The 24,640-nt window shown below is 38.9% G+C and overlaps 1 protein-coding gene across 3 annotated transcripts in view; it reads left to right on the plus strand.

The window, feature by feature from the left end:
• Positions 1-2,472: 2,472 nt before the first annotated feature.
• Positions 2,473-24,640, plus strand: part of OSBPL8 (oxysterol binding protein like 8) — a 216,193-nt gene continuing 194,025 nt past the window's right edge. For 2 of the 3 annotated variants that reach the window (XM_030819936.1, XM_030819938.1), the window contains exon 1: positions 2,473-2,883. The gene's annotated coding sequence lies outside the window, so the exon portion shown is untranslated. The remainder of the gene's footprint in view (positions 2,884-24,640) is intronic. The other variant, XM_030819937.1, reaches the window with a different exon arrangement.

The raw sequence follows: 24,640 nt of genomic DNA on the forward strand, positions 1-24,640 counted from the left end.
GGGTGCAGGAAATCAACATGGCACATGGATACATATGTAACAAACCTGCACATTGTGCACATGTACCCTAAAACCTAAAGTATAATAAAATAAAATAAAATAAAATAAAAGTAAAAGTAAAAAAAAAAAAAGGTGGTTTAGTATCATTTCTCAAACAGCATGTGGTCCTACTTTGATTGGAACTTGAAATGCAAGGAGTAATTTATCTAGTCATACATCTCATTAGCTAAGTCTGTAACCTAGGCTTCCTTGCTTCCAGTACATTGCATTTTCCAACAAATGATCAAATTTTCAAAAGCCAATGTATGAAATTGGGGCTGAGGCAGAAGAGAATTAGGCAAGGCAATTTGCCACCTTTTTCTAATCTTTAGTCTCAGTTTCCAAAGTAAAAGAAAAGTACCAGAAAAACAGGGTCCAGATGGTGTATTTTACATGTTATCTATGCTCTAGGAATATTCTTTTCCAAATCTATTTGATTGCAACTCACAGTAAGAAATTGTTTAAATCACAACATAGGACATACTCTCACCTTCCACCACATTTGAAACAAAAAGTTTCAGGAAGCAATTTTTGCCCTTACTAAACATTATGCACTCTGATATTTTATATTGTATTAAATCCTAGCCTATTTCACATAAAAATAAAATTGATTTTTGAGTTGCGGTTTGAAAAACATGCCTCTAGAAAACAGGAGACAGGTCAATCTGTTAACAAACTCCAAAGTTACTAGCTTTGCTGAAATAATGTCACAGAATAATAAACTTCCTTCCCATTTATTTGTACTACAGTCTCTCAGGCTTCAGAACAGAACCTGGTAGAATCTTTTCCTCTTTGGAACACCAATTCATGACAATATCTCAGAGATTCTAAGACTCGTTTCCCAGTTCATGACAATATCTCAGAGATTCTAAGATTCGTTGTTTCCGACATGTTTATATCTCTGAATTCAAGATGTGTCTCAGCCTGGGCGCAGTGGCTCATGCCTGTAATCCCAGCATTTTGGGAGGTCGGGGCGGGTGAATCATTTGAGGTCACGAGTTCAACACCAGCCTGGCCAAAATGGTGAAACCTCCTCTCTACTAAAAATACAAAAATTAGCTGGGCATGGTGGTGCATGCCTGTAATCTCAGCTCCTTGGGAGGCTGAGGCAGGAGGACCGCTTGTGCCTGGGAGGCAGAAATTGCAGTGGGCCGCGATTGTGCCACTGCACTCATCTGGGAGACAGAGTGAGACCCTGTCTTAAAAAAAAAAAAAAAAAAGATGTGGCTTAAAGGTGCCTTACGTATCAGTGGTATGGCATAGTTTCATTGGCAGCCTTTGTTTTCTTTCTTGGGTAACATAAAACAATGTAAGTCTATGTTTTTTTTAGAGCTGCTATGAAATATATTAATAATAAGGATTATATAGGCCAAACTCTATTGCTTATTCATTTTAATGTATCCAGCTTATCAGAATGCCTTCTGACTTCTTGTTAAGAAAATGCAATGAGATGAGAATAGCTTAAGAAAAAATCCTTAGTTCTGGGCTACAAGGGAAAATGAGTTATGACCCCAGTTTAATTATTACAGAAAGCTTTCTCATTTGCCTTCATTGTGATCAGGGTTTGAGTATGATCTTTCTCTATTCCACCTCCCTTACTTCTGTATAGTTATTTCATTAGGCGGTTAGAGGGTTCTTTGGATCATGGCTAAAAAAGAAAGCAAAAGGTTAAGTCCTAGAGTTAAGGCATTAGGAAAAAAAAATTAAGGCATTAGAAAAAAAATCAAGAATTAGGCTTTATTTTAAAAATGGAACGAACTGTCAAATTCCTGCGTACCCATTTAAACTGTCACCAACCTAACACACTGTAAAACTTAATGACTGTAAAACTGGCAGCAGGATCCTGAACATAACAAGGAACAAAAAAAAGTTTGCTAGGCTGTTTTCATCCCAGCATGATTGAAATACATCATTTCCTCAAAAAAAAAAACCCTCTAATGAGGAAAGCAGTAAATTAAATGCCACGGTTAATGTGCTACTAGAAATAGGAACAAGTAGTTTAGTTACAGAATGCTTCTTAGGCCATACATTCTACACCACGATGCGTTCTTTTTTCTGTTTCGCTAAAGCTTTCACCAAGCCTAAGGCTGGAGAGGGGTCCTAACTGACCCCTGACCAGACCAGGGTGCCCTACTGTGCAATCTCCTCACGTTAGGAAGGGCCCAGTACGACCGGCCCAGAAGGCCTGGCCGATCAACAGGCGCTGCGCTGATGGTGGTGGGCTCGCTTCCTGGGGCTGCCCTTGGGCATGCGGAAGGGGACTGGCTGGCGATAACGCCCTGGCGAAGCAAGGTGGACAGTGGCTCCCGTGGGGTTCGAGCCCACCTGGCAGGGGAAGCAACTCCACCGCTGCCTCCGCGCACCGTCACGTGACGGGAAGAGGGCGTAGCCGGGGCCCACGATCCGGGGGGCGGGCGGGGCAGGGGGAGGGCGCTAGAATGTGAAGGTTCTTGGCGGTTCTGGGTGCCCAGAAAGGCGGCGACGCGGCGGATGACAACATTAGGCCGCGACGCGCTCCTGGCCAGGCGGCGGCTGTAGTGTTAGCTTTGGACGCCGCCGTAGCCGCTGCCGGTAGCAAGCCGACGGAGGGAAGGTGGGGGTCCGCCCTGGCCGGTGGACCTCGGGGCCGAAAGTTCTCGCCCCGCTCGGGGGCTGAGCCGGGAGTGCCTTCGCGGCAGGTGGGCAGTGCCCTTCGTCCAGGCTCGCGCCCCAGCTGCCGCCGACGACAGCGGCCGAGAGAAGTTGGAGTCTGACTAGACGCGTACGGGGCCCCGGACCCCGGCGCCGCGGCGACCTCAGAGGAACCGGCTCCTTGCGTCCCGCCTCTCTGGGAGCTCTGCACGGGTGAGTGTTGCTCCATTCCTGAGGTGGGGGTGCTGGGTCCGCACCCCTCAGGGCGACTGCGCACCCTTATTGCCACGTTCTGAGCGCGGGCTGTCGGGGACTCCTGGCCACCCCCGCCGAGGAGTTCTTTGGCTCCTTTGTTCCCTTTTGGAGTAGGGGGATTGGAAAGGCTGGCGGGGTGGAGTGTTTTGGGGCCCACAGTAGGTGCATCTGCAGCCTTACAAAAGCCGCGGCAGGGCAACGGGGGTGGGAGGCTGTTGGAGCATTTCGACCGCCCCGGGTGTCTGTCCCTCCTGAAATTTGATAGGTTGATGGCATGGGTCTCGTTTGGAGCCCCCGCGCCCAGGAGAGCTGGCGCTTTGTCGCTCGGTGCGGTTAAGGCGAGGCTCCTTTTTTCCTGTGACAGCCCCAGAGGAGGCTGTGCCGCGCACCGCAGACCGCACCCGCCTTTGCAGAGCCAAGCGACACGGTGTTGTTCCTCTAAGCCTCATTTCTCCCAGGCTTCTTGTAACGTAGGAGGAAAGCCAAGCCTTTGCTGTGCTTTTAAATTTAATGTTTGTTTCTAAGCCCTCTCTCAAGAGTGGAATCAGGTTCCAAGGAGCTTCACATGCAGCATGCTTTAGGTTCATTGAACCACCCACTCAAGACTGGCTGAGACGAAGCAACAGTATATGCAGATTTTCCATTCACAAAAGTCATTTAACACTCTTCTTTATGAGACACATCTGCGTTGCAGAACGTAACCTAATTTCATTTTATTTAAATGCTTTCTGAAATAATAGGTAACTTGGACTACGTAAACAGATGGGTAAACTTTAACTGATAATGTAAGTGTATATGCATTAAATAAAAAATTTAATGATGTTTTTGCCTTTCTGCTGCTAGAAGACTTAAATGACGTCTGAGTAGTAATACAGTGTCTCCTGCATGGCAGTTAAGTTTTTCCCAAAATTAGTGCTGCTTTTGAAATAATCATTTAAAACAGTTTTTGCCTCCCTTAGTATCTAGAGAGAGCAAGAATTGTGGAGAATCGTGGGTGAATTGTTTGTTAAATTTTGCTAATTTCCTAGGGTTTCATCTAAACTTGATTTTGCTGAGAGGCTATGATCAGTTTCTATGCTTGCTAGAACCTGTTTTGCAGTGAAATTATTAAGATCATGCTAGTTTTATAAAAATAGGTTGGAAAGGGAAAAGTAAGGCCATGCAATTTAAAACTGTTCTCTATAAAAGTACAACTAATTTCAAATGTTTGTTACTTTTTTTTTTTTGATATTAACCATGTATGGAGTGACTATAATATGCCTGCTCAAAGGGCTGAGAAAGGGAATAGATGAAACTTAAGCTACCTTTTGGGTCTTTAATTATGGACATCAAGTTATTGCGGTCACATACCATGTCAACCGTTTGAACAGCAATACCGGGTACACAGGTGCTTAGAAATGCCTGTTTAATTATAAATGGCCATGGTTTTCTTCTATTGAATCTTAATAGTCATTGAATCTGATCTGTGGAAAGATGCTACTGTATTTTCCTTAGAATGTTACTGCATTTTAAAGGCAGTCAAATATGTTTTTTATAACACATTCAGGGTACTTATACATTTGTCAATATTCAGTTCCTTGGTTCATTTAAAAATTGAAAGCCTTAGAAAACACTTTGGGGATAAATTTACAATTGTGTATAATGAATTTATGTTTTAGTTTGCTTTAAGAAAAATGATGAAATTATGAATTTGTGAAATATGCATTACAAAAGGATTTTTTTTTTTTTTTTAGACTGTCTCACTCTGTATCCCAGGCTGGAGTGCAGTGGTGCAACTTGGCTCACTGCAGCCTCTGCCACCTGGGTTCAAGAGATTCTTAAGCTTCAGCCTCCCAAGTAGCTGGGATTACAGGTGCGTGCCACCATGCTGGGCTAGTTTTTGTATTTTTATTAGAGATGGGGTTTCACCATGTTGGCCAGGCTGGTCTCCAACTCCTGGCCTCAAGATCCGCCCGCCTCAGCCTCCCAGAGTGCTGGAATCACAGGCATGAGCCACTGTGCCTGGCGGATCTTTCGTTTAAAAGTATGAATTGCAGAATTTTAACCAGTGTTAGTACATTTCAACTTGCTTTGGTTTGTAAATAATCCTTCAAAAGCAGATTACTTGAATTGAGGCATTAAAGACAAAGAATTGATACAGTACATAGATCTAGTTTTCTAATATTAATTTGGAAAACTTTTATCCTAATATTATCCTAATAACAATACCTGAAATGTCATGTTGTAATGTTTGTATTATATCGAAAGTTAAAAACATTTATAGCAATGTTCTTGGAGCATCAGGCAATTCAAAGAGGACATAGGTCCTTCCTTAATCTTACAAATAATGACCTGCAAATAAGACATAAACACAACTTGAATAAAAAAGCCTTTGAGAGGCCAGGCCCGGTGGCTCACCCCTGTAATCCTAGCACTTTGGGAGGCTGAGGTGGGCAGATCACCTGAGGTCAGGAGTTCAAGACCGTCCTGGCCGACATGGTGAAACCCCGTCTCTACTAAAAATACAAAAAAATTAGCTGGGCGTGGCATTGCATGCCTGTAATCCCAGCTACTTGGGAGGCTGAGGCAGGAGAATCGCTTGAACCTGGGAGATGGAGATTGCAACGAGCCGAGATCATGCCACTGCACTCCAGCCTGGGCAATAGAGCAAGACTCAGTCTCAAAAAAAAAAAAAAAAAAAAAAAAAGCCTCTGAGAAATACACCATTTTTAGTGAAGGTGGCTGGGTACAAGGAGATTAATAGAAGTGCTTTACTGGAGCAGTTGTGGCCAAAATATAGCTTCCTTGTGATGAGACACAGGAAGAGATGTCTAGACTCATGTTGTGTGGATATTTCATGGCAGTATGTGGGAAACCCCTGAGAGATTTTAGATCTTTCTTCCCACCTTGGTCCCCATCCCTCACATATTCTCACAAAGTCATAAAATTCTCATGCGGAAGGCGTGATAGAAGGAATTTTTCTTCCTGAAAAGTGTTATCAAGCTTGCAAGGGAGAGAGCTATTTTCGGAGACCTTATAGGGAAGAAATCCTAGTCCTAGAGCATCATATTCTTATACCCTGTTATTTTTACCTTTGTTGAAGATCCAGATAATGTAAATTCTCCATGATAGCAAGGACCTTGTCTGTTTTGCTCACTATTGAATCTCCAAATGCTCAATAGTTAATGAATGAAAAAAGTCTACTTCCAGATATATGACTGGAGAACAGAAGGAGTATCTGATAATGTAGTCCAAACTAAATGCAAGCAGCGAAATGATAAAGGAAGGGTGTTAGCTTGGGAGGAGGGGAACAGGTCATTTAATCTGGGAAACTTTCTTGGAGGAGGTGATTCTTGAGTTAGGTTTTGGTATAGACTGTGTATCTGAAGATAAGCGGTGTCTAAGGGGGTAGACAACGTGCAGCAAAGCATTTAAGTCAGACTGAATAAATTATGTCAGATAAAGCACAGTAAGTCTTTTTTTGTAACATTATGAAGAATTTTTATTCTCCCATCTCTATTTTCACCTCTCCCTAAATAAAAAGATTAACATGCTTTGCAAGAGCAGAGATTGACAGTACTTGAGTTTTGGAAGTACAGTGAGGGTCAGAAAATTTGAATTGGTGTTCTGACTGAATTTTATACAAGCATCGTTTCCATCTGCAAATCACTTGGTCTTAGTTTTCTCATTTGTAAAATCAGGATAATAATCCATGATCATTGGGAGAACAGAGTTATATAATGCATGTGAAAGTGCATACCTCAATATGAATGTGCCTACCTCAATGTGTCACACATAGGAGGACTTCAGCAAATACAAAATTATTTAAAACGTTTGTCTGCAGATATTTAAAAAATATTTTGATTCGTTTATCATGAACCCTAATATTTGCTTGACTCATCTAGATGACTCATGGCATTATGTTTAAATTGATCAGAATCAAAATTCTAGATAATTTTCTTTCAGTCAGTTTAATGTTTTCTGGTAGAAATGAGGCCTAATTGTATTGCTGCTTAATGTTACAGACCGCAAGGAATGTTAGAAGCCTCAAATTTTTGAAGCTCAAAGTAAGGGATATGTGTAGCTGAAAATCTGAGCCTTTAAGCTTTTTTTCTTTACATAATTTGTTTTCGAAGAAATTGTCTTTGCCTGTAATGTCATTTATCTATTCATTATTGTGATGAAATAAGAGGTTTTCCAGTTATTAAGAAAAAATTTACCAAAAATGTTTTCTGTTTTTAGTGATGTGACTATAAGCCATGAAGATCTCTACCTTCTGTGTTGTATTATAAAATTCAGTATTTCTTGAGCAAACAAACAGACATCTGCATTATTTCGTGTCTAAGCTTTTTGTGCCAGTAGCTGTTTGTTCATTTATGAATCTCAGAATTTCATTATACTTTGTGAACTCTTTATAGTGTTTTTGATCTGTGGAGCAGCCTGTCATTTGTATAATATTTGGAAGAGAATTTTATTATAAAAAGACTAAGCAGAGTCTTGAGTCTTTTTATTATACAAAGACTAAGAAGAATCATCAAATGATAAGCCAGTTACCTACTAATTTCCGTATTCAGAAAGGACTGAAAAAAAGAGGAAATGGTTTCAGAGCTTGACTTTTTTCAAATAAAAAGGAGAAGCTTTTTGATTTAGAGTTTTTGAAAACTTGATAGATTCAGAGGGAAATTGTTATAGGTCATATTAATAGCTAATGTGTGTCAACTGCTATATACCAGGTACTGTACTACTTGACATGTCATCACATTTGATCCTAACAACCACCCCCCAATCAGGCTATTTTCTTTTTTTTAAACTTGAGCAACTGACAGATTAAATAAGTGGTGGAGCCAGGATTTGAACTAAACCTGAGGCACAGAGAAGTTAAGTAGTAGGTGGTAGAGCCTACTAAAAGGATTTAAACTTGAGGTTTAACCTGACCTTTGACTTTGGAGCCTATCCTTTTAACCATCATATTATATACTGCCTTGTATAATTTATTTGCAGTTGCTCCTCTTGATAGGTCTTGACCTTGTGATCTTCCTGAGTCTGTTTTGGTTGTGTGATGTATAAAATGTACTTTACTTTATAAGAAGATGGAATATAGCCTTGATTTTTTTTCCCTCATTTTACTTGTATTTGACTGACATCCTATTTTTAAATCTTAAAAATGCAAATATTTATTTTATTGTTTATCCAGTTGCCATTTTCTCACTGGGGAATTTCAGAGTAACTGGAAATTAAAGAACATAATAGATAACAGTATTTAAAGCTAAGTTGTTATAATTAAAAAATTGTTTTAAAGAATAAGGCTGATTCACAGAATTGGTGTGCATTTTTTTAGTGTTTTTTTTTTTTTTCTGAGACGGAGTCTCACTCTGTCTCCCAGGCTGGAGTGCAGTGGTGTGATCTCGGCTCACTGCAACTTCTGCCTCCCGGTTTCAAGCGATTCTCATGCCTGAGCCTCCTGAGTAGCTGGGATTATAGGTGCATGCCACCATGGCCGGCTAATTTTTTGTATTTTTAGTAGAGATGGGATTTCACCATGTTGGCCAGGCCGTTCTTGAACTTCTGACGTAAAGTGATCCACCTGCCTTGTCCTCCCAAAGTGTTGGGATTACAGGCATGAGCTACCTCTTCTGGCCTTTTTTTTTTTTTTTTTTTTTTTCCTTCTGATACAGGATCTTGAGCTGTCACCTAGGCTGGAGTGCAGTGACACTACCATGGCTCACTGCAGCATCAACCTCCCAGGCTCAAGTGATCCTCCTGTCTCTGCCTCCCAAGTAGCTGGGACTACAGGTGAACACCATCACACTTGGCTAATTTTTAAGTTTTTTTTCTTTTTTTTTTTTTAGAAACAGAGTCTCACTATGTTGCCCAGGTTGGTCTTGAACCCCTAGCCTCAAATGCTTCTCCCACCTTGGTCTCCCAAAGTGCTGGGATTGTAGGTGTGAGCTGCCATGCCAGGCCTATTTAGTGATATTTGAGGGACACAGATCTGTATAGTTGAAATCTATCCTGTTGAGATGACCACCAGTAAGGTAATTTTTGCTTTTTGGCTGCCAAATGCCTACATATTAGCAGGAATAGTTTGTCAGATTACGTAATTTTTTACAAGGAAGACTGGGGCCCATGTGGAAATTATGGGATCTATGTTGGTATATTTTGATGGGATGGAAGTATGGTAGATCTGGAGAGAGAGAAGTTCAATCTAAGTAACATTATTACTGGGTAGAGTAATGAGGTGGGATGCCTTCGATGTGAGGGCACAGGTACATTGTTCAAGTGGAGAGTAGGATGAGGGACTTCTGGAGACTAGCTTTGCTTAGTGTGTAATTTTGCACATCGTTATGATTATAATAACTTGTAAGATCAGCAATTTGGAAGTAAAGAAAAGCAGTGCTGTGCATCATATTGTGGAGTTTGTAATAGTTCCTAGGCTGTTTTGCAAGATGTAGGTGCTTTACAAATATCCATTGGTAGTAATGGAAGTGCTGTCTCTTATCACCTATTTTAGAAATCTGGAGAGGTGGAATAGCACGAACCCTGGAGCCGGACTGCCAAAGTTCAGAACTGGTACAGCCACTTACTAGCCTATTGCCCTGGCCCTATGCTAACTTGGGGTGGCCAAAAGGGAAGAAAATGGTATATTTAAGCAGAGAGGGGACCAGAGATAGCACTCCGAGTTTTCCATGGTTCTTACATGGTCTGAAAGAGATCTGGGTGTTCTCACATATGCCTAGTGAAGGAAATAGAAGTTAGTAGAGTGAGAGCCAGGAAGCCTGTCATTAGGCTGCTATTGTGAGGGAGGGACCATGTAGTAGAGAGAGGTTGTGGGAAGGGCAGATTCATTTCATTGCCCACCAAAATTTGTGCTCCCTCTTGCTCGCAACTTTTTTTTTTTTTTTGAGACATGGGGTATCACTCTGTTGCTCAGGCTGGAGTGCAGTGGCAGGATCTTGGCTCACTGCAACCTTCGCCTCCTGGGCTCAAGTGGTTCTTGTGCCTTAGCCTTCCAAGTAGCTGGTACTACAGGGACGTGCCACCGTGCCTGGCTAATTTTTTGTATTTTTGGTAAAGATGGGGTTTCACCATGTTGCCCAGGCTGGTCTCGAACTGCTGAGTTCAAGCGATCTGCCCACCTCAGCCTCCCAAAGTGCTGGCATTATAGGTGTGAGCCACTGTGCCCGCCACTAGTTTTTCACTAGTGGAATGTGAATAGAAATAAATTTGTTGTCACTTCTGGTTTGAAGTGGCAGAAAAAATGGGTCTTCTTTCTTCACTTTCTCTTTTCTAATTCAAGGGCCAGATGCAGAGGTTTAGGCTCTTAAGGGATGGTAAAACCATAAGATTGGAATGTTCTACAGTCCCTAAATTTACCATGTGAAAGAAATTTGTGTACCAAACAGGAATAACCACAATGGATTGTAATATTAATGAGAAATTTTAATTGTGTGAAGCTACTGAAAATCTGGGGTTTATTTGTTAAGCAGCTAGTGTTGCCTTAAGTATAAGCCAGGGACCTGATAGAGGAGGTACTTGAGACTGTAATAATATCCGTACCAGCAGGAGCTGAGGTGGGTGGGGCCAAGTTAGGAGATCCTCTGGATACTGTTCCAACATACTCATCAGCATGTGCCATTGTGACTCTGTGAGGGCCAATATTCAAACCTCAGAGGCCTGTGAGGATCCCCAGGGCAATCCATGGGTCTGTATTCAGGCTAATTATAATACACCAGATGCCCATGAAAGCTTTATCTTATGCCCAGTCACCATGATAAGAATGAGGAACAGAGAAAATCTATACAAGTCTGAAGGGTTTTCTTAAAGTAGGGTTTCTTAACTTGACTCTGTTGATATTTTGGGCTGGATAATTCTTTGTTGTGAGTTCCTGTGCATTGTAGAATGTATAGCACCATCCCTGGCCTCTACTCAGTAGATGCTAGTACCATCTCTCTTAATTGTGACAATGAAAAATGTTTCAAGATATTGCCAGATGTTCCCTGGGGACAAGGTCACCCTCAGTAGAGAACTACTGCTTTAAAGATTGAGTGAATGAGTGAAACTGAAAGAAATGATTTTAAATGGAAAGAAACTATTATCCTTAGTTAAATAACTTTTTCCCCTTTTAGGGGATGGGTAAGGTTCATGGGGAGCGGTTCATTTCTGTATATCCAATAAAGGAAGCTATGTTGTTTTTATGAAACATCCTAGTTTCTAGTGTGTGTGTGTTTTCCTCTCTCTCGATATACTATATATATGTTTGTATTATTTTTTGAGTGACAGAGTCTCCTCCTGTCACCCAGGCTGGAGTGCAGAATTCCTGAGCTCAAGGGATTCTCCTGCCTCACCTTCCCCAGTAGCTAGGACTACAGGTTTGTGCCACTGTGGCTGGCTACTTTATTTTTTTTGTACAGACAGGGTTTCGCTATTTTGCATAGGCTGAATTTGAACTCCTGCCTCCCAAAATGTTGGGATTACAGGCATGAACCCTAGTGCCCAGCCTTAATGTTGATTCACCTTTCTCTTTATCAGCTTTAGAAATTACTTGAATTTTCCATTTATTACCTTATCATTATTTCTTCTAAACTGGTAGCTGTACTTTTTATTGGCTAGACTAAGCTTGTCCAATCCCTGGCTGGCGAGCTGCGCGCGGACCTGGACAGTTTTGAATGTGGCCCAACACAAATTCATAAACTTTCTTAAAACATAATGAGATTTTTTTATTTTTTAAAGCTCATCAGCTATTGTTAGTGTTAGTGTATTTTATGGGTGGCCCAAGACAATTCTTCTTCCTCCAGTGTGGTCCAGAGAAGCCAAATGATTGGACACCCCTGGCCTAGACAAATACACGTTTTTTCCCCTGTAATCTCAGCTGTCATGTCCACAGGTTGTCTCTAAATTATGAAAACCAATAAATAGTGTTGATACCATGACTGTGTAAGTATTATTTAATGCTAAGCCAGATAATGTGCTTAGATTATAATTCGTTTTCTGTCCCTGGGCTGCCAGAAGAAACATGTTGGTAATACAGAGGATTAGTAGATTTTATTTATTTTATCAATTCTGACCATCGAATTAAAAAAAATTTGGATATGACCAAAATCTAACTTTGGAATTAAAAAATTTTTTGAATAGGACTTCCTGTTTTTCTTAGTGTCTTAAATTGCCCTCTTTTCTTGTACTATATGCGTCTATCATAGCCTCCCCTACACCCCAGCCCCCCCACATCCCAACTCTTCAGCATACTGCCTTTTGTGCTGCGTTCTCTATTTATCTGTAGTTGTCTGTAACTCTGCCTCCATTTGGACTCTTTTAGGTCTTTTCTTGTAACTTCCTTTCTCCTTACTCTTGAATTGGATCCATTCTGTTATACATATTTTTTCTTCTTTTTTTGCATCTGCTTGATCTGTTTATTAGAGTACATCTTCAAATAACTCTTTGAAAAAGAAGTATGTATGAGAGGCAAACTTTCCGAATTCTGTGTAAAAAAGTCTTCATTCTGTTCTCACAAATGATTGATAATTTGGCTGGGTACAATATTGTTAGTTAGAAATAATTTTCCTTTAGAACCCTGAAAGCATTGCTGTGTTGTCTTCTAGCATCTAAGGATGCTGATTAGAAGTCATATATCAACGCCTGTAATCCCAGCACTTTGGGAGGCTGAGGCGGGTGGATCATGAGGTCAAGAGTTTGAGACCAGCCTGGCCAACATAGTGAAACCCCGTCTCTGCTAAATATTAGCTGGGCATGGTGGCGGGTGCCTGTAATCCCAGCTACTCAGGAGGCTGAGGCAGGAGAATCAACTTGAACCTGGGAGGTGGAGGTTGCAGTGAGCTGAGATCGAACTACTGCACTCCAGCCTGGGTGAGACGCCATCTCAAAAGAAAAAAAAAAAGAGTCATGTATCAGTCTGATTCACTATCCTTTTAAGGTGATTCGTTCTTTATTCTGTCTGAAAGCTTTTAGAGTCCGTTCTTTTGTATCTTCTACAAAGTCATTATGAGGTGTATAGGTCATTTTTGTTTTGTTTGGCTGTTTGTCTAGATACTCAGTTGCTCTTACAGCCTGAATCAGATTATTTTTCCAATTCCAGGAAACTCTTGTCTGTCTTTAATAATTTCCTCCCTTCATCATCTTTTTTGCTTTTCAGTAGGCAGTTGCTTTCTGTCTTGATCTTCCTTCTCTCATCTTTTATATTTTGTGGTTCTCTTTGCTCTGTGTTCAGGGGAATTTTTTTCCCCTTTAGTATTTTGTCTGATTTTCCTGGGGGTAATCAGTAAGTTTTGTTGTTCTCCTTTCCTTTTCCTACCATTTTTACATTATGTTGTATTATCATCTTGAGTCTTAGAATATGTAAATTAGATTTTTTTAAAGATACCTTGTGTCTCCTTGTGTCTGTAATTTATCTCCTTTTCTCCTCCGGTCAGTTTTTATGTTTGTTTTTGTAATCATTCTTTTTTCACGCTCAGTTTTCCTTATGTGCCTGATAATTCTTGGTTGTCCATTCGTGGTTAAGAAAGACAGACTAGGTTCCTGGTCACCCTCCCTCCCCTGTTCTTGGACTGTTTTCCCTGTTAGATTTTTTTTTTTTCTTTGAGTAGGAATTCTGGCCAGAGCACTTTGTGGGGCAAGGTAGTACAGAGTAGGGTCTGTCTCTTGGCAGACTGTTTTAGGGTAAAAGAGAGAGGAGCTAACTGCTAGGCTATGTATGGGCCCTTTAAATGTTGGATGAGATGTGTTTACTCTGTGCCACAGCTCCACTTAGCTTTCCCTAGAGAGTGGTTCACTTTCTTTAGGAAAAAGCTGACTTGTTTTTTTGCCCGGAGGTAAAATGTCAGTTGTTTAGATGCAGCTTGGAAATAGGGGATGGGAGATATAGCTGTCCCTTATAGTTAGTCAAGTAATACTCAGTTCTCTTATTTTTAACCCTACTATTTATTTCCACCCTCTGCTGTACTGTTTACTTTATAATCATGTTTTCCTGGGGATCTTGTCAGACGTATTGGTTCCCATCCTTTCCATGTCACTCTTAAAGGGTATAATGAGGCTGTGGCTTTTTCCGGTTGTTATTTCTATCAATCTCACATATACTTTCATTTCTCAGAAATTTGTTGGATTTTCTTTCTAGCCTCAATTTTAATTTCTTTACTCTTACGATTTTCTTTCTTTTATGAGTTGTTTTTATTTCAGTGGAGTATCTGGAGTAACTGGAGGGAAAGTTTATATTTAGCGCCCCATCTTTTATTAGAAGTCTTCTAGCTTCATAAACAGAAGAAACAGAGCCTATTGAACTATTTTTTTGTTAATGCAGATTTATTCATAGAAATTATGATCATGATACAGTGTTAAAATACACTTATGTCCCTTCACTATTGATTTGTATAGTTGTTTGTGCCTTTATGCCACTTGGTCCTAAAACTTGAACTCTGAATTCATGCTTGCTTCATAGTTTTTCTGTTTCCCCTTTCGTTGTCCCCTACCCCAACTTGCATGTTGTTTTGATTATCTTGCCATTTCTTTGCTACTTGGAAACTGAATGAGACTATTTAGAATTGTGTGTAAAATAGTGACTTTGCTCCAGGGAATGGCATTTTAGCTTTAAACACATGACCCTTGTGGCATTTTAATTATTTGGAAGTCTTTTGTTCTGTTTCTCAAGTGTATCTAGATGGGTGAGGGGTTATTTTTCATTTGTTCTCTGCCTCATGTGTGATAGCTACTTTGGTTCTGTAGTTGATATTTTTTCCTCCATTGCTTTTGCTTCTCTTCTGTGTTATCTTTGGTACTTTAAATGTTGAGTTTAGATTGCCTGGTAAGTTCATTGGAAGCCTTAATTTTCATTTGTTTCTTTCATTTTCTACTCATAAAAATTTGCTAGCATTGTTTAATTCTTTTTTATTGTTTTGTATTTTTTGTTCCTAGCATTGTTTTAAACTTGTCTTTTACTTCTTTTCCCAGACTCCTTTTCATAATCTTCAGGCTCCATATTGATTGAGCTTAGAATACTATTGTAAATTAACCTGGGTAAATACATTTAAATACATTCATCTCATTTCCCTCTCTTCTATGATATTTCTGCATTGGCAGAATGCAAATCTTGTTTAATTCTGCTCTTAATCTTGTTTAATCGTTTTCAATTCTTTTCTCATAAGATTTTGAAGTTCTTTCTTCTACAGCTATGGTTTTGACTATTGGAATGTGTGTCTTTTGAAGTTGTAATTCTCCTGCAGTCAGAAGTTTTTACACGCCAGATTTTAAAAATGCTGACTACTTTGAAGTTGAAAATCCTGTCAGAGGGGTTGTGATTTGGAAGGCTTAAATCCCCAAATTTGGCCTGATTATGTAAGGTATGATAGAACTTTCATAGTAAATACTGTACTTGTTTGAAATTTAAAGTAGCTTAGAAAATAATTGGCCCCTTTACAGTTTTTTTTTTTAATTTGCTCATTGTCCAGGAAGTCAAAGTTTTAAATATTTTCTAATGTAGAGGACTGATTACTGATGATCTTGTTACCTTTCTCTATATTCTGTGAAACTAACTCTTGATTTTAGATAAAGGAACTTTTAGAATCAAGTGGTTATATATCTCATGCTTTATGTTTTACAGGTATTCTAAGCATTTTCCCCTCAGATATCAGTTGTCATGATTAATTTCTTCCTGACTGATTGAATCCTTTATTCCTTCTATTATGTTTATAATTTTGATACTTTTTTTTGCTATCCCTGAAATTTTAAATAGAGTCTTCAAACATCAGATTGTACACCTTAAATATGTATAATTTTTTATATGTCAGCAATACCTTAATAATGCTGCTAGAAAATAGAATCTTCAGCACTATATAGATAATACTTTGAATATTTTAAAATATTTGATTATTTGGGAAATTATGGCTCTTATTATTTTCCCAAGAATTTATGATTAGGTTGTAGGAATTTAAAAAAATACCCTGTCATTACTGAGGGAAGATTTCTCTGTAAAACAGAGCTCCATTTAAGAGGTTGATTGTTTAACATAAATTTAACATGCATTTTAACTAGCAAGATCTTGTTTATTTGGTTATTTTGGAGGAGCTTCATAATTCATTAATAGAGGTTAATAGTAAATAGTAGAAATTAGCATTTCCTTGACATTTTGGTTATGTAGAAAATATAGATGTTCTTGCTATAAGCAGGGAATTGGTTCCAGGACCCCCCACGTAACACAAAATCCGTGCGTAGAAGTCCCATAGTTGGCCCTGTGGAACCTGCATATTGTAAATGTCAGCCTTCTACATATGTGGTTTTAACATCTTACGAATCCAGTGTTTTCAATCCTTGTTTGGCTGAAAAAAAAATCCGTGTATAAGTGGACCCATGCAGTTCAAACTCTTGTCGTTCAAGGGTCAACTCTATATGTTTTTAAAAATAATCCCTAAGAATTTTTTCCTTGTCATGTTGATCAGAGTCTTTTAGGAACAGGCTTTCAATATAAGAGTTAGCTCCATAGTTTCTCATTTTTTGGGTAGTTATTCTTAATTCACAAATTATGTTGGTTTTCACAGTTCCTGTTTGAATTGGCATAGAGAAGTGTAATTAAGTGTCTTGGTTACTTACATTGTAAATTAGAGATGATGACTCCTCTGGTTGTGGTAATTTATACTTAGAATTCAAAACCCAGAAGCATCTAGGACAGAGTTAGGCACTCAGATACTCGTTTTTGTTTTACGCCCAAGATAGCCATTCCTAGTCTGTATTGAAATATGAATAAATTGCTTTTGGGATTGAATATCAGTAATAAAATTCCTTGAGACTGTCTTGAATTAACTTTAGATCTTGCATTTCAAGCTTTGATCCTTAGTAATGAACCATCAGCTTAAGTATGGGGATGATTTTTTACTTGTAGAAAACTGGGCAAACCCTTCTGGTTTATTATAACCAGATATCATACTTAATAAATGAGAAATTCATTAATTTTTTTCTAGTATCTTAGAACAGTGTTCATATTTTTCTTAGAAAATAACCTTTCAAGAAAACAGTCAAAATTTACATAGAATCAGGGTAGTTTTAGCTATAACTTAAAATATCTAACTTTAAAAACAGACATTTAGTATATAGGACTAAATTATTAATATATGGTTACCAGTATCATATTTGCAAGCATTATCCTTAAGAGGCCTTGAGTTACTCTTTGAGACACCCTTGTCACAGTGCGACCTAGTATCACAAACACTGACTGATTTAGAGAACAGATGCACTGGGAAAATAAACCTGCAAGAAGTATTATCTTTCCTAGTAAGTAACTGTGTGACCTTGGCAAACCACTTACTCTCTCTGGGTCCTAGTAAAATGGAGAGTTTGGAACCAATGGCCTTTTAGATTCTTTTGAGAGGCTAAAATTACAATCAGGTAGTATATTATGTAATCCTTGTAATAGCTCTGAAATAAATAGATGCTATTCTAACTGTTTTACAGATGGAATTATTCCTGTTTTTTTTTAGACTCAGTGTTTAAGTAACATGTTCAGTCATGTCGCTACTAAGGAGCTAAGTGAGAAGTTGAACCTTCACGTATTTCACTCTATAGCTGTTAAGTTCTTTTTAGTAAAACATATTGCCACCCAAGCCATGTTGTTTATATTAGACCATTGGATCTTATTCTTAAATTTGTTACATTTCTTAATCTGAAGTTTATAATGTGCCTTTGCTTTATAGCATGTGTCATTCAGGAAAATCAGAAGTCAGGTATCAGGCATGTCTATGAGTTGTGCCAGAGTAGAAATATGACCGGTTTTAAAATTATTATTCTAGAACTTATGTGTCTCTCTAAGAGATGGTCAGTGTGTTCAAAGTTACCTTATTTCAATAATATCACTATTGTTCAAGAAACACTTTTGGAATAATGCTTTTAACATTTCTTTACTGTCTTTCACCTCATTCTTGTAACCTACATTCTGTGGTGACAAATTACATCTTTTGAGAATGGATTTGTTATTTGGTATTTGGAAAAGGTGGCAAGTCTTTCTGAACCAAGTCTCACACATACAATTAAGGATCAAAATGAAGAAGGCCATTTTTAGTATAAATAAGCAGTGACCAAAGGGATGAAACTTTTTCTTCATTTATCATTTATAAGGTAGCTAAGAAAGTGGTTAGAAAAGAGGAGTTCCAAAATTGTTTTGTGGGATGGCAACTTGAAACTAGTCTCTGAAAGTGACTACTCTGAATGGAGATGACCTTTATTTGTATGTTAATTCTGCTATATTAAAGTTATATGCTGAGTGTTACACCTGTTCTGTTTCCCACGTGTTGGTGCTACTGTGATTTGGCACTGTGCTGTAGAGAAAAGTGTTGGCGAATGAATTATTCTTCGTATTTTAAAGAAGATCAAAATCTATAGAACAATATTTACATAGATTTGAATGGTAATTTAACTCTGGTTTATATGAATATTTATTATGTAATTTGTGGTTATCCCTAGCTAGATTTAATTCTGGGCAGCTACCCTATCAGAGTATACTCTTTGATGCAGACTTACATGTAAGTTAAACTTTTTGCAAATAATTATCTTAGCTTATTTAATTATTAGTTGTATTAATAGTTATGTAGTTTGTGGTTATCCATGGCTAGGTTTCATTCCAGGCAGCTACCCCATTGGAGTGCACTCTTTGATGCAGGCTTATATCTAAGGTAAATTTTTTTGCGAAAATTATCTTAGCATTATATGTGACTGAATAGCTTTTGGGTATCAGTGCTATACTTGGTGTAGATAATAAACTTGTGTGGGGAGTGGTAGAAAATGGACAGTAAACTCCTAATTGCACAATTCACTATGTAATTACCATTGTGGGAAGTGCTGAGAGGAAGAAATATATAATATGTATAATAACATATTTATATGTCTTGTTGCAGAGAAGCTTGTGATAGGGAGATTTCATTTTCTGTTTTGAAGGTATTATTTTTCTTGTTTTAAATTCCCAGATGGTGGACTTTAATGAAGTGTCCTCATTTGTAAAAATTAAAGGATACTGAAAAATGCCTCTAGGACCTTTTTAATAATACTTTCCCCTTTGAGGTTCCAGAATAATTTAATGTTACAATACCATTAATTCAATAGATTTCAGTACAAGTTACTATGTAAGCGGCTGAAAATTCAGTAGTAGCTAGGCAGATGTGCTTGCTGACCTCTTCGAGCTTTTGTATGGGAAGTGGTAGAAAATCGACAGTAAACTCCTAATTGCATAATTCACTATGTAATTACCATGTGGGAAGTGCTGAGAGGAAGAAATATAGGGCAATATAAGAATATGCTGACTTAGTTGGGGAGGGGAGCCAAAGAAGGTGATGATCTGAGGGAGAAAAGAATATTTCTCGCAGAACATCTTGTTTAAAGATTTTGGAAGATCAAGGAACTTGGCCTTTGCTAGGAACTGAAAGAGTTCACTGTGACTGGAGTGTTTTAAAAAATATGAGAAAGATAACATTGTGGTATAGGAGGTAGGGACTGGATCATGTGAGGCCTGAGACCATGTTAAGGATTTTGCTTTTTGTCTTCAAATCTCTTGAAAACGATTAGGGAATTTTAAACAAAGAGTGAAATGGTCAGGCTTAGATTGATCTCTCTGGATGCTAAGTGAGTAGTGGTTTGGAGGGTGATGAGGGTAGATGCTCGGAGACAGTTTAGAGTACCTGCGGTTCATCCAAGGGGAGAATCCTGTAGGCCAGTGGTTCTAAAAGTACATCACTTGGGAACTTACTAGAAATGCAGATTACTGGATTCTACCCCAGACCTGTAGAATCAGACACTTTGGGAGTGGGTCTCAGAAATCTATTTTGGAACAAGCCCTCCAGATGATTGTGATGCATCCTGAAGTTTTTAAAACTCTGCTCTGGGTCATTAGATATATGGTTTTTGAATGCAAGAGAAAGTTCTAGACTGGTGATATGGACAGTACCTGCACTGAAGGTGGTAGTGGAGAGTGTGAGGAAGAGAAGCATCTCTACTAGAATGAAACCCTGAGATAGAGGGAGAGCTAGTGAAAGAGTCAAAGGATTGATTAAAGAGGCAGAAGAACTAAAAGTTCAGGAGAGTCTTTAAAGGGAGGGAGTGGTGAAGTAAGCATTATGCTTTATTTTTTTATGGTTATTTTTATTTTTTTGAGATGGAGTTTCGCTCTTGTTTCCCAGGTTGGAGTGCAATGGCATGATCTTGGCTCACCACAACCTCTGCCTCCTGGGTTCAAGCGATTCTCCTGCCTCAGCCTCCCGTGTAGCTGGGATTACAGGCATGTGCCACCACGCCCGGCTAATTTTGTATTTTTAGTAGAGACAGGGTTTCTCCAGGTTGGCCAGGTGGGTCTCAAACTCCCAACCTCAGGTGATCCTCCCGCCTTGGCCTCCCAAAGTGCAGGGATTGCAGGTGTGAGCCACTGTGCCCTGCCTATTTTTATTTATTTTTATTTTTTGAGACAGAGTCTTGCCATGTCGCCCAGGCTGGAGTGCAGTGGCATGATCTCAGCTCACTGCAGCCTCCACCTCCCGGGTTCAAACAGTTCTCCCTGCCTCAGCCTCCCGAATAGCTGGGATTACAGGCACCCACCACCAAGCCCGGCTAATTTTTGTATTTTTAGTAGAGACAGGGTTTCGCCATGTTGGTCAGGTTGGTCTTGAACTCCTGACCTCAGGTGATCTGCCCACCTCGGACTCCCAAAGTGCTGGGATTACAGGTGTGAGCCACCTCAACGGGCCTATGCTCTATTTTTAATGTGGTAAAAACTGTTGAAGCAGTATGCATTTACATCTAAATAATTTTTATTATTTAATTATTATTATTACTATTATTTTTTGATACAGTCTTGCTCTGTGTCACCCAGGCTGGAGTGCAGTGGCACGATGTCGACTCACTGCAACCTCTGCCTCCTGGGTTCAAGCGATTCTTGTGCCTCAGCCTCTTGAGTAGCCTGGATTACAGACGTGCACCACCACACCTGGCTAATTTTTGTGTTTTTAGTGGAGATGGGGTTCACAATATTGGCCAGGCTGGTCTCAAACTCCTGGCCTCATGTGATCCACCTGCCTCGGCCTCCTAAAGTGCTGGGATTACAGACATGAGCCACCGTGCCTGACGACATCTAAATAATTTTTAAATTGCAAATACTTATTTATTACAAATACTTTCTATTGCTACTGTAGAATTACTATTATGGTGTAAGGAATTGTGCCATCTTCTTGCGTTATGTGTCTTAGAGAAGCTGGGGCACTAGGGATAGTAGCCGTTGGTATGAAACATCAGGAGCTCTGCTCTTTTTGGTCTACCCTGAGATTATTTGCTATGCTGTGTTTTCTTTTTCTGCTACTATTATGTATCTAAAGGAAAAATGTTTTTAAATGCATTTTATAATTCAGACTTTTACTTTTCTTAACTACTCTAACTTGTTAGAATAATTCTAACATGTTAAGGTTTTGCTCTTCTTAAGGGAAGACCACATTTGATGTGAAAAGTAATTTCAAGGTTAATTTCAATTACAAATAATATATTTGGAGTTGTGTGCATGTGTATGTGTGTGAGAGAGAGAGACTTAAACCATTTTGGGATAATTTTCTGTGTGAAATGTGTTTGCTTGTCTTTTATTTTTTTTAAAGAAAAAATATGGTTATTGTATCAATGTGTGCTCAATATAAATTCCAGCAGCTATAAAAACTCATTAAGTTGGCTTCTGTTGCCACCACTTTATGTCTGAAATAGCCCACCTTGTTAGCAGTTTGGTGTTATTCTTCTAGATTTCTCTCTCTGTACACACACACACACACACACACACACACGACTATATAATTTTTTTAAAAACAGAACTAGTATTCTATTGTAATGTTGTTTTGCAGTTTTTCTACCAATCAGTACATCTTAAATCTAAAAGTCAGATTCCTAATAATTCCTCCCATTGATTGTGTGTATTTTATTCTTAGAACATTAGACTTAGACTCAAGAGACCTTGGTTCTGGTCTCTTGCCCTGGGATCTTGGGCAAGTAGTCACTTAACCCCTTTGTGTTCATTTTGTGATCTCTAAAATTTATGGTTATTGAGAGGTTGCCTTAAAGTGTCTTGATAGCTCTAAAATGCTGTTAAGGAATGCCAAGATTTCAAAGGGCAGACGTTTTCTAAAATTTTATATGAAAAGTAATGATCTCAGTCTAGCTGTGAACACTTAAGGGGATAAGCTTTGCCAAGTTAAAAACACAATGATCGGGGGAGGAAGGATGTTAGAAACAAGATTCAAAAAGATGATTTCTTATCATTTACTGGTATACTCAGCAGGCATGCCTGCTGCTTTTAAGATAACAATGACCTAAAAAAAGAAGCTTCCTTGAAGCCGATTGTTTTCTGACTGAAAATCCAGACTACTTTTTTAGGGGATGTGGGATGTGTATGGGTCTATGTTTGGTTGTACCCGTTGACTGCTCATGGGAAGTTAGACAAATGGGACTTATGGCCTGCTCAGCATTCTTTGAGGGATCGTGCTATCTTCTTGTATAAGTGTCTTAGAAAAGCCAGAGCACTAGGGATAGTAGCCATTGGTATGAGACCAGGAGCTGTGCTCTTCACTCTTCGGCTTTTATCGTGAGATTATTTGCTAAGTAAAGTTTTCATGAAAAAAACTTAGGAGGGAAAAGCAGTCTTTGAAGAGTTTTTGGATAAAGGTGTTCATTTTTTGAATTAGCATTGCTACATTATTAATATTATGTTGATTGGAAGATGGCTTTTGTTTTCTTGCTTTCAGTGTCTTGTTGCTGATGTTATTTCCTTTTAGTTTTTCATTTGTATAGCCTTTTATTTTTATCTGTTTTTATCTTTGTCCATAGTCTTCTTTTTTTTTTTTTTTTTTTTGAGACAGAGTCTCGCTCTGTTGCCCAGGGTGGAGTGCAGTGGCGCAATCTCAGCTCACTGCAAGCTCTGCCTCCCGGGTTCACGCCATTCTCCTGCCTCAGCCTCTCCAAGTAGCTGGCACTATAGGCGCCCGCCACCATGCCCGGCTAATTTTTTTTTTTTTGTATTTTTAGTAGAGACGGGGTTTCACCGTGGTCTCAATCTCCTGACCTCATGATCCGCCCGCCTCTGCCTCCCAAAGTGCTGGGATTACAAGCGTGAGCCACCGCGCCTGGCCTGTTCATAGTCTTCTTAGTACACTGACATTTTGTACACTCTTAAACTTTGGCATTTATTTTTCTAATATTTTCTTGTTACCTTTACATATGTTTAAATTTATTTGCCCTTTTTGACTTTTTGCTTAAACACTTAAAAAATTTTACTTTTTTTTTCTGCATAGGGTTTTATTAAAACAGAGACATAAATAAGTATAAAGAAGAATATTGAGAAAACGAATGACTCCAACAATGGCTTCCCTAGGCAGAGCTTTAATTTAAATTTACTTTTTAAAAATTGATATCTGTCTTTTTTTTTCTCTCTATGTGGCTGTTGGGTGGCATGGTTCTAAGGTGGCTGGTTCAAAATATACTTCCTACCCTAAGTAAGAGCTTCAGGATACTTACCCTCCCCCTCCCCCCACCCCAGTTATTTAATAGCAGGCTCTTAGGACTTCTCATTCCTTTTTTATTCCTTTAAATTTTGAACTTCATCCTCGAAGTTCTAATCTTTTTTCTTTTTCTCTTGTTTTTTGAGATGGAGTCTTGGTGTATCACCCAGGCTGGAGTGCAGTGGTGTGATCTTGGCTCACTGCAGCCTCTGCCTCCCAGGTTCAGCCTCCTGCCTCAGCCTCCCGAGTAGCTGAGACTATAGACATGCGCCACCACAGCTGGCTAATGTTTGTATTTTTAGTAGAGATGGGGTTTCACCGTGTTGGCCAGGCTGGTCTCAACCTCCTGACCTCTGGTGATCTGCCCGCCTTGGCCTCCGAAAGTGCTGGGATTACAGGTGTGAGCCACTGCACTGGGCCTCAAAGTTCTGAATAATATAGATGTCCCATAGACAAATTTCTTACCTTTAAATAAGTTTATTTACAATGATAAAGCCTTTGAACTATACTTAAAGGGCTTGCTCTCATGTTGCCTGTCGTCCCTTTAATCATTCTTATAGGTGTTTGATTTAAAATATTTCATAATCCTCATTTAAAAATAATAATCTATAGCTGTGTCACATTCCTAAAATCTCCTTTCAACAACAAAAAAAAAGTTAGTGACAGGTCTTGACTAGTGTTTTATTGCTAATCTTATTATTAACAATTGTTTTCCAATTTGTGTTTCTTAAAATAGGAATAAATGTATACTTTTAGTGAATATATAGTTACTGGTTAAAAAGTATTTAATAGTGTAAAATACCATCATGAAAAGAAAAATTATTCATGATTCTGAACAATATAACGTCAAATTTTTATGTGCTTGTAAATATTTTAGTGACTACATCGATGTATAATATATGGGTTCAAAAAGCAAAAGTCGTTAAGGTTATTCTTTAACCTCTACATTCTCTACTCTGAGTCAAGGTCTCTAATTGGTATGGCCTTGATGTAGATGGAGCAGATAAAACCTTGTTAGTTAGCTGACTGCCGCTATATAACAGCCTTTCTCAATAAAGAGACTTAAATTAATTTAATCCCGTAGCTTTGTTGTCCTCAGCAAATTCCATTGCTGCTACTGCGTTTAAAGGTCAGCATTACTGTCCTTTATTTATTTTACTTTATTTATTTATTTTTTAGACACGGAGTCTCGCTCTGTTGCCCAGGCTGGATGGAATGCAGTGGCACGATCTCAG

Source organism: Nomascus leucogenys, chromosome 10 (genome assembly GCF_006542625.1).
Source record: "Nomascus leucogenys isolate Asia chromosome 10, Asia_NLE_v1, whole genome shotgun sequence".
NCBI lineage: Eukaryota > Metazoa > Chordata > Mammalia > Primates > Hylobatidae > Nomascus > Nomascus leucogenys.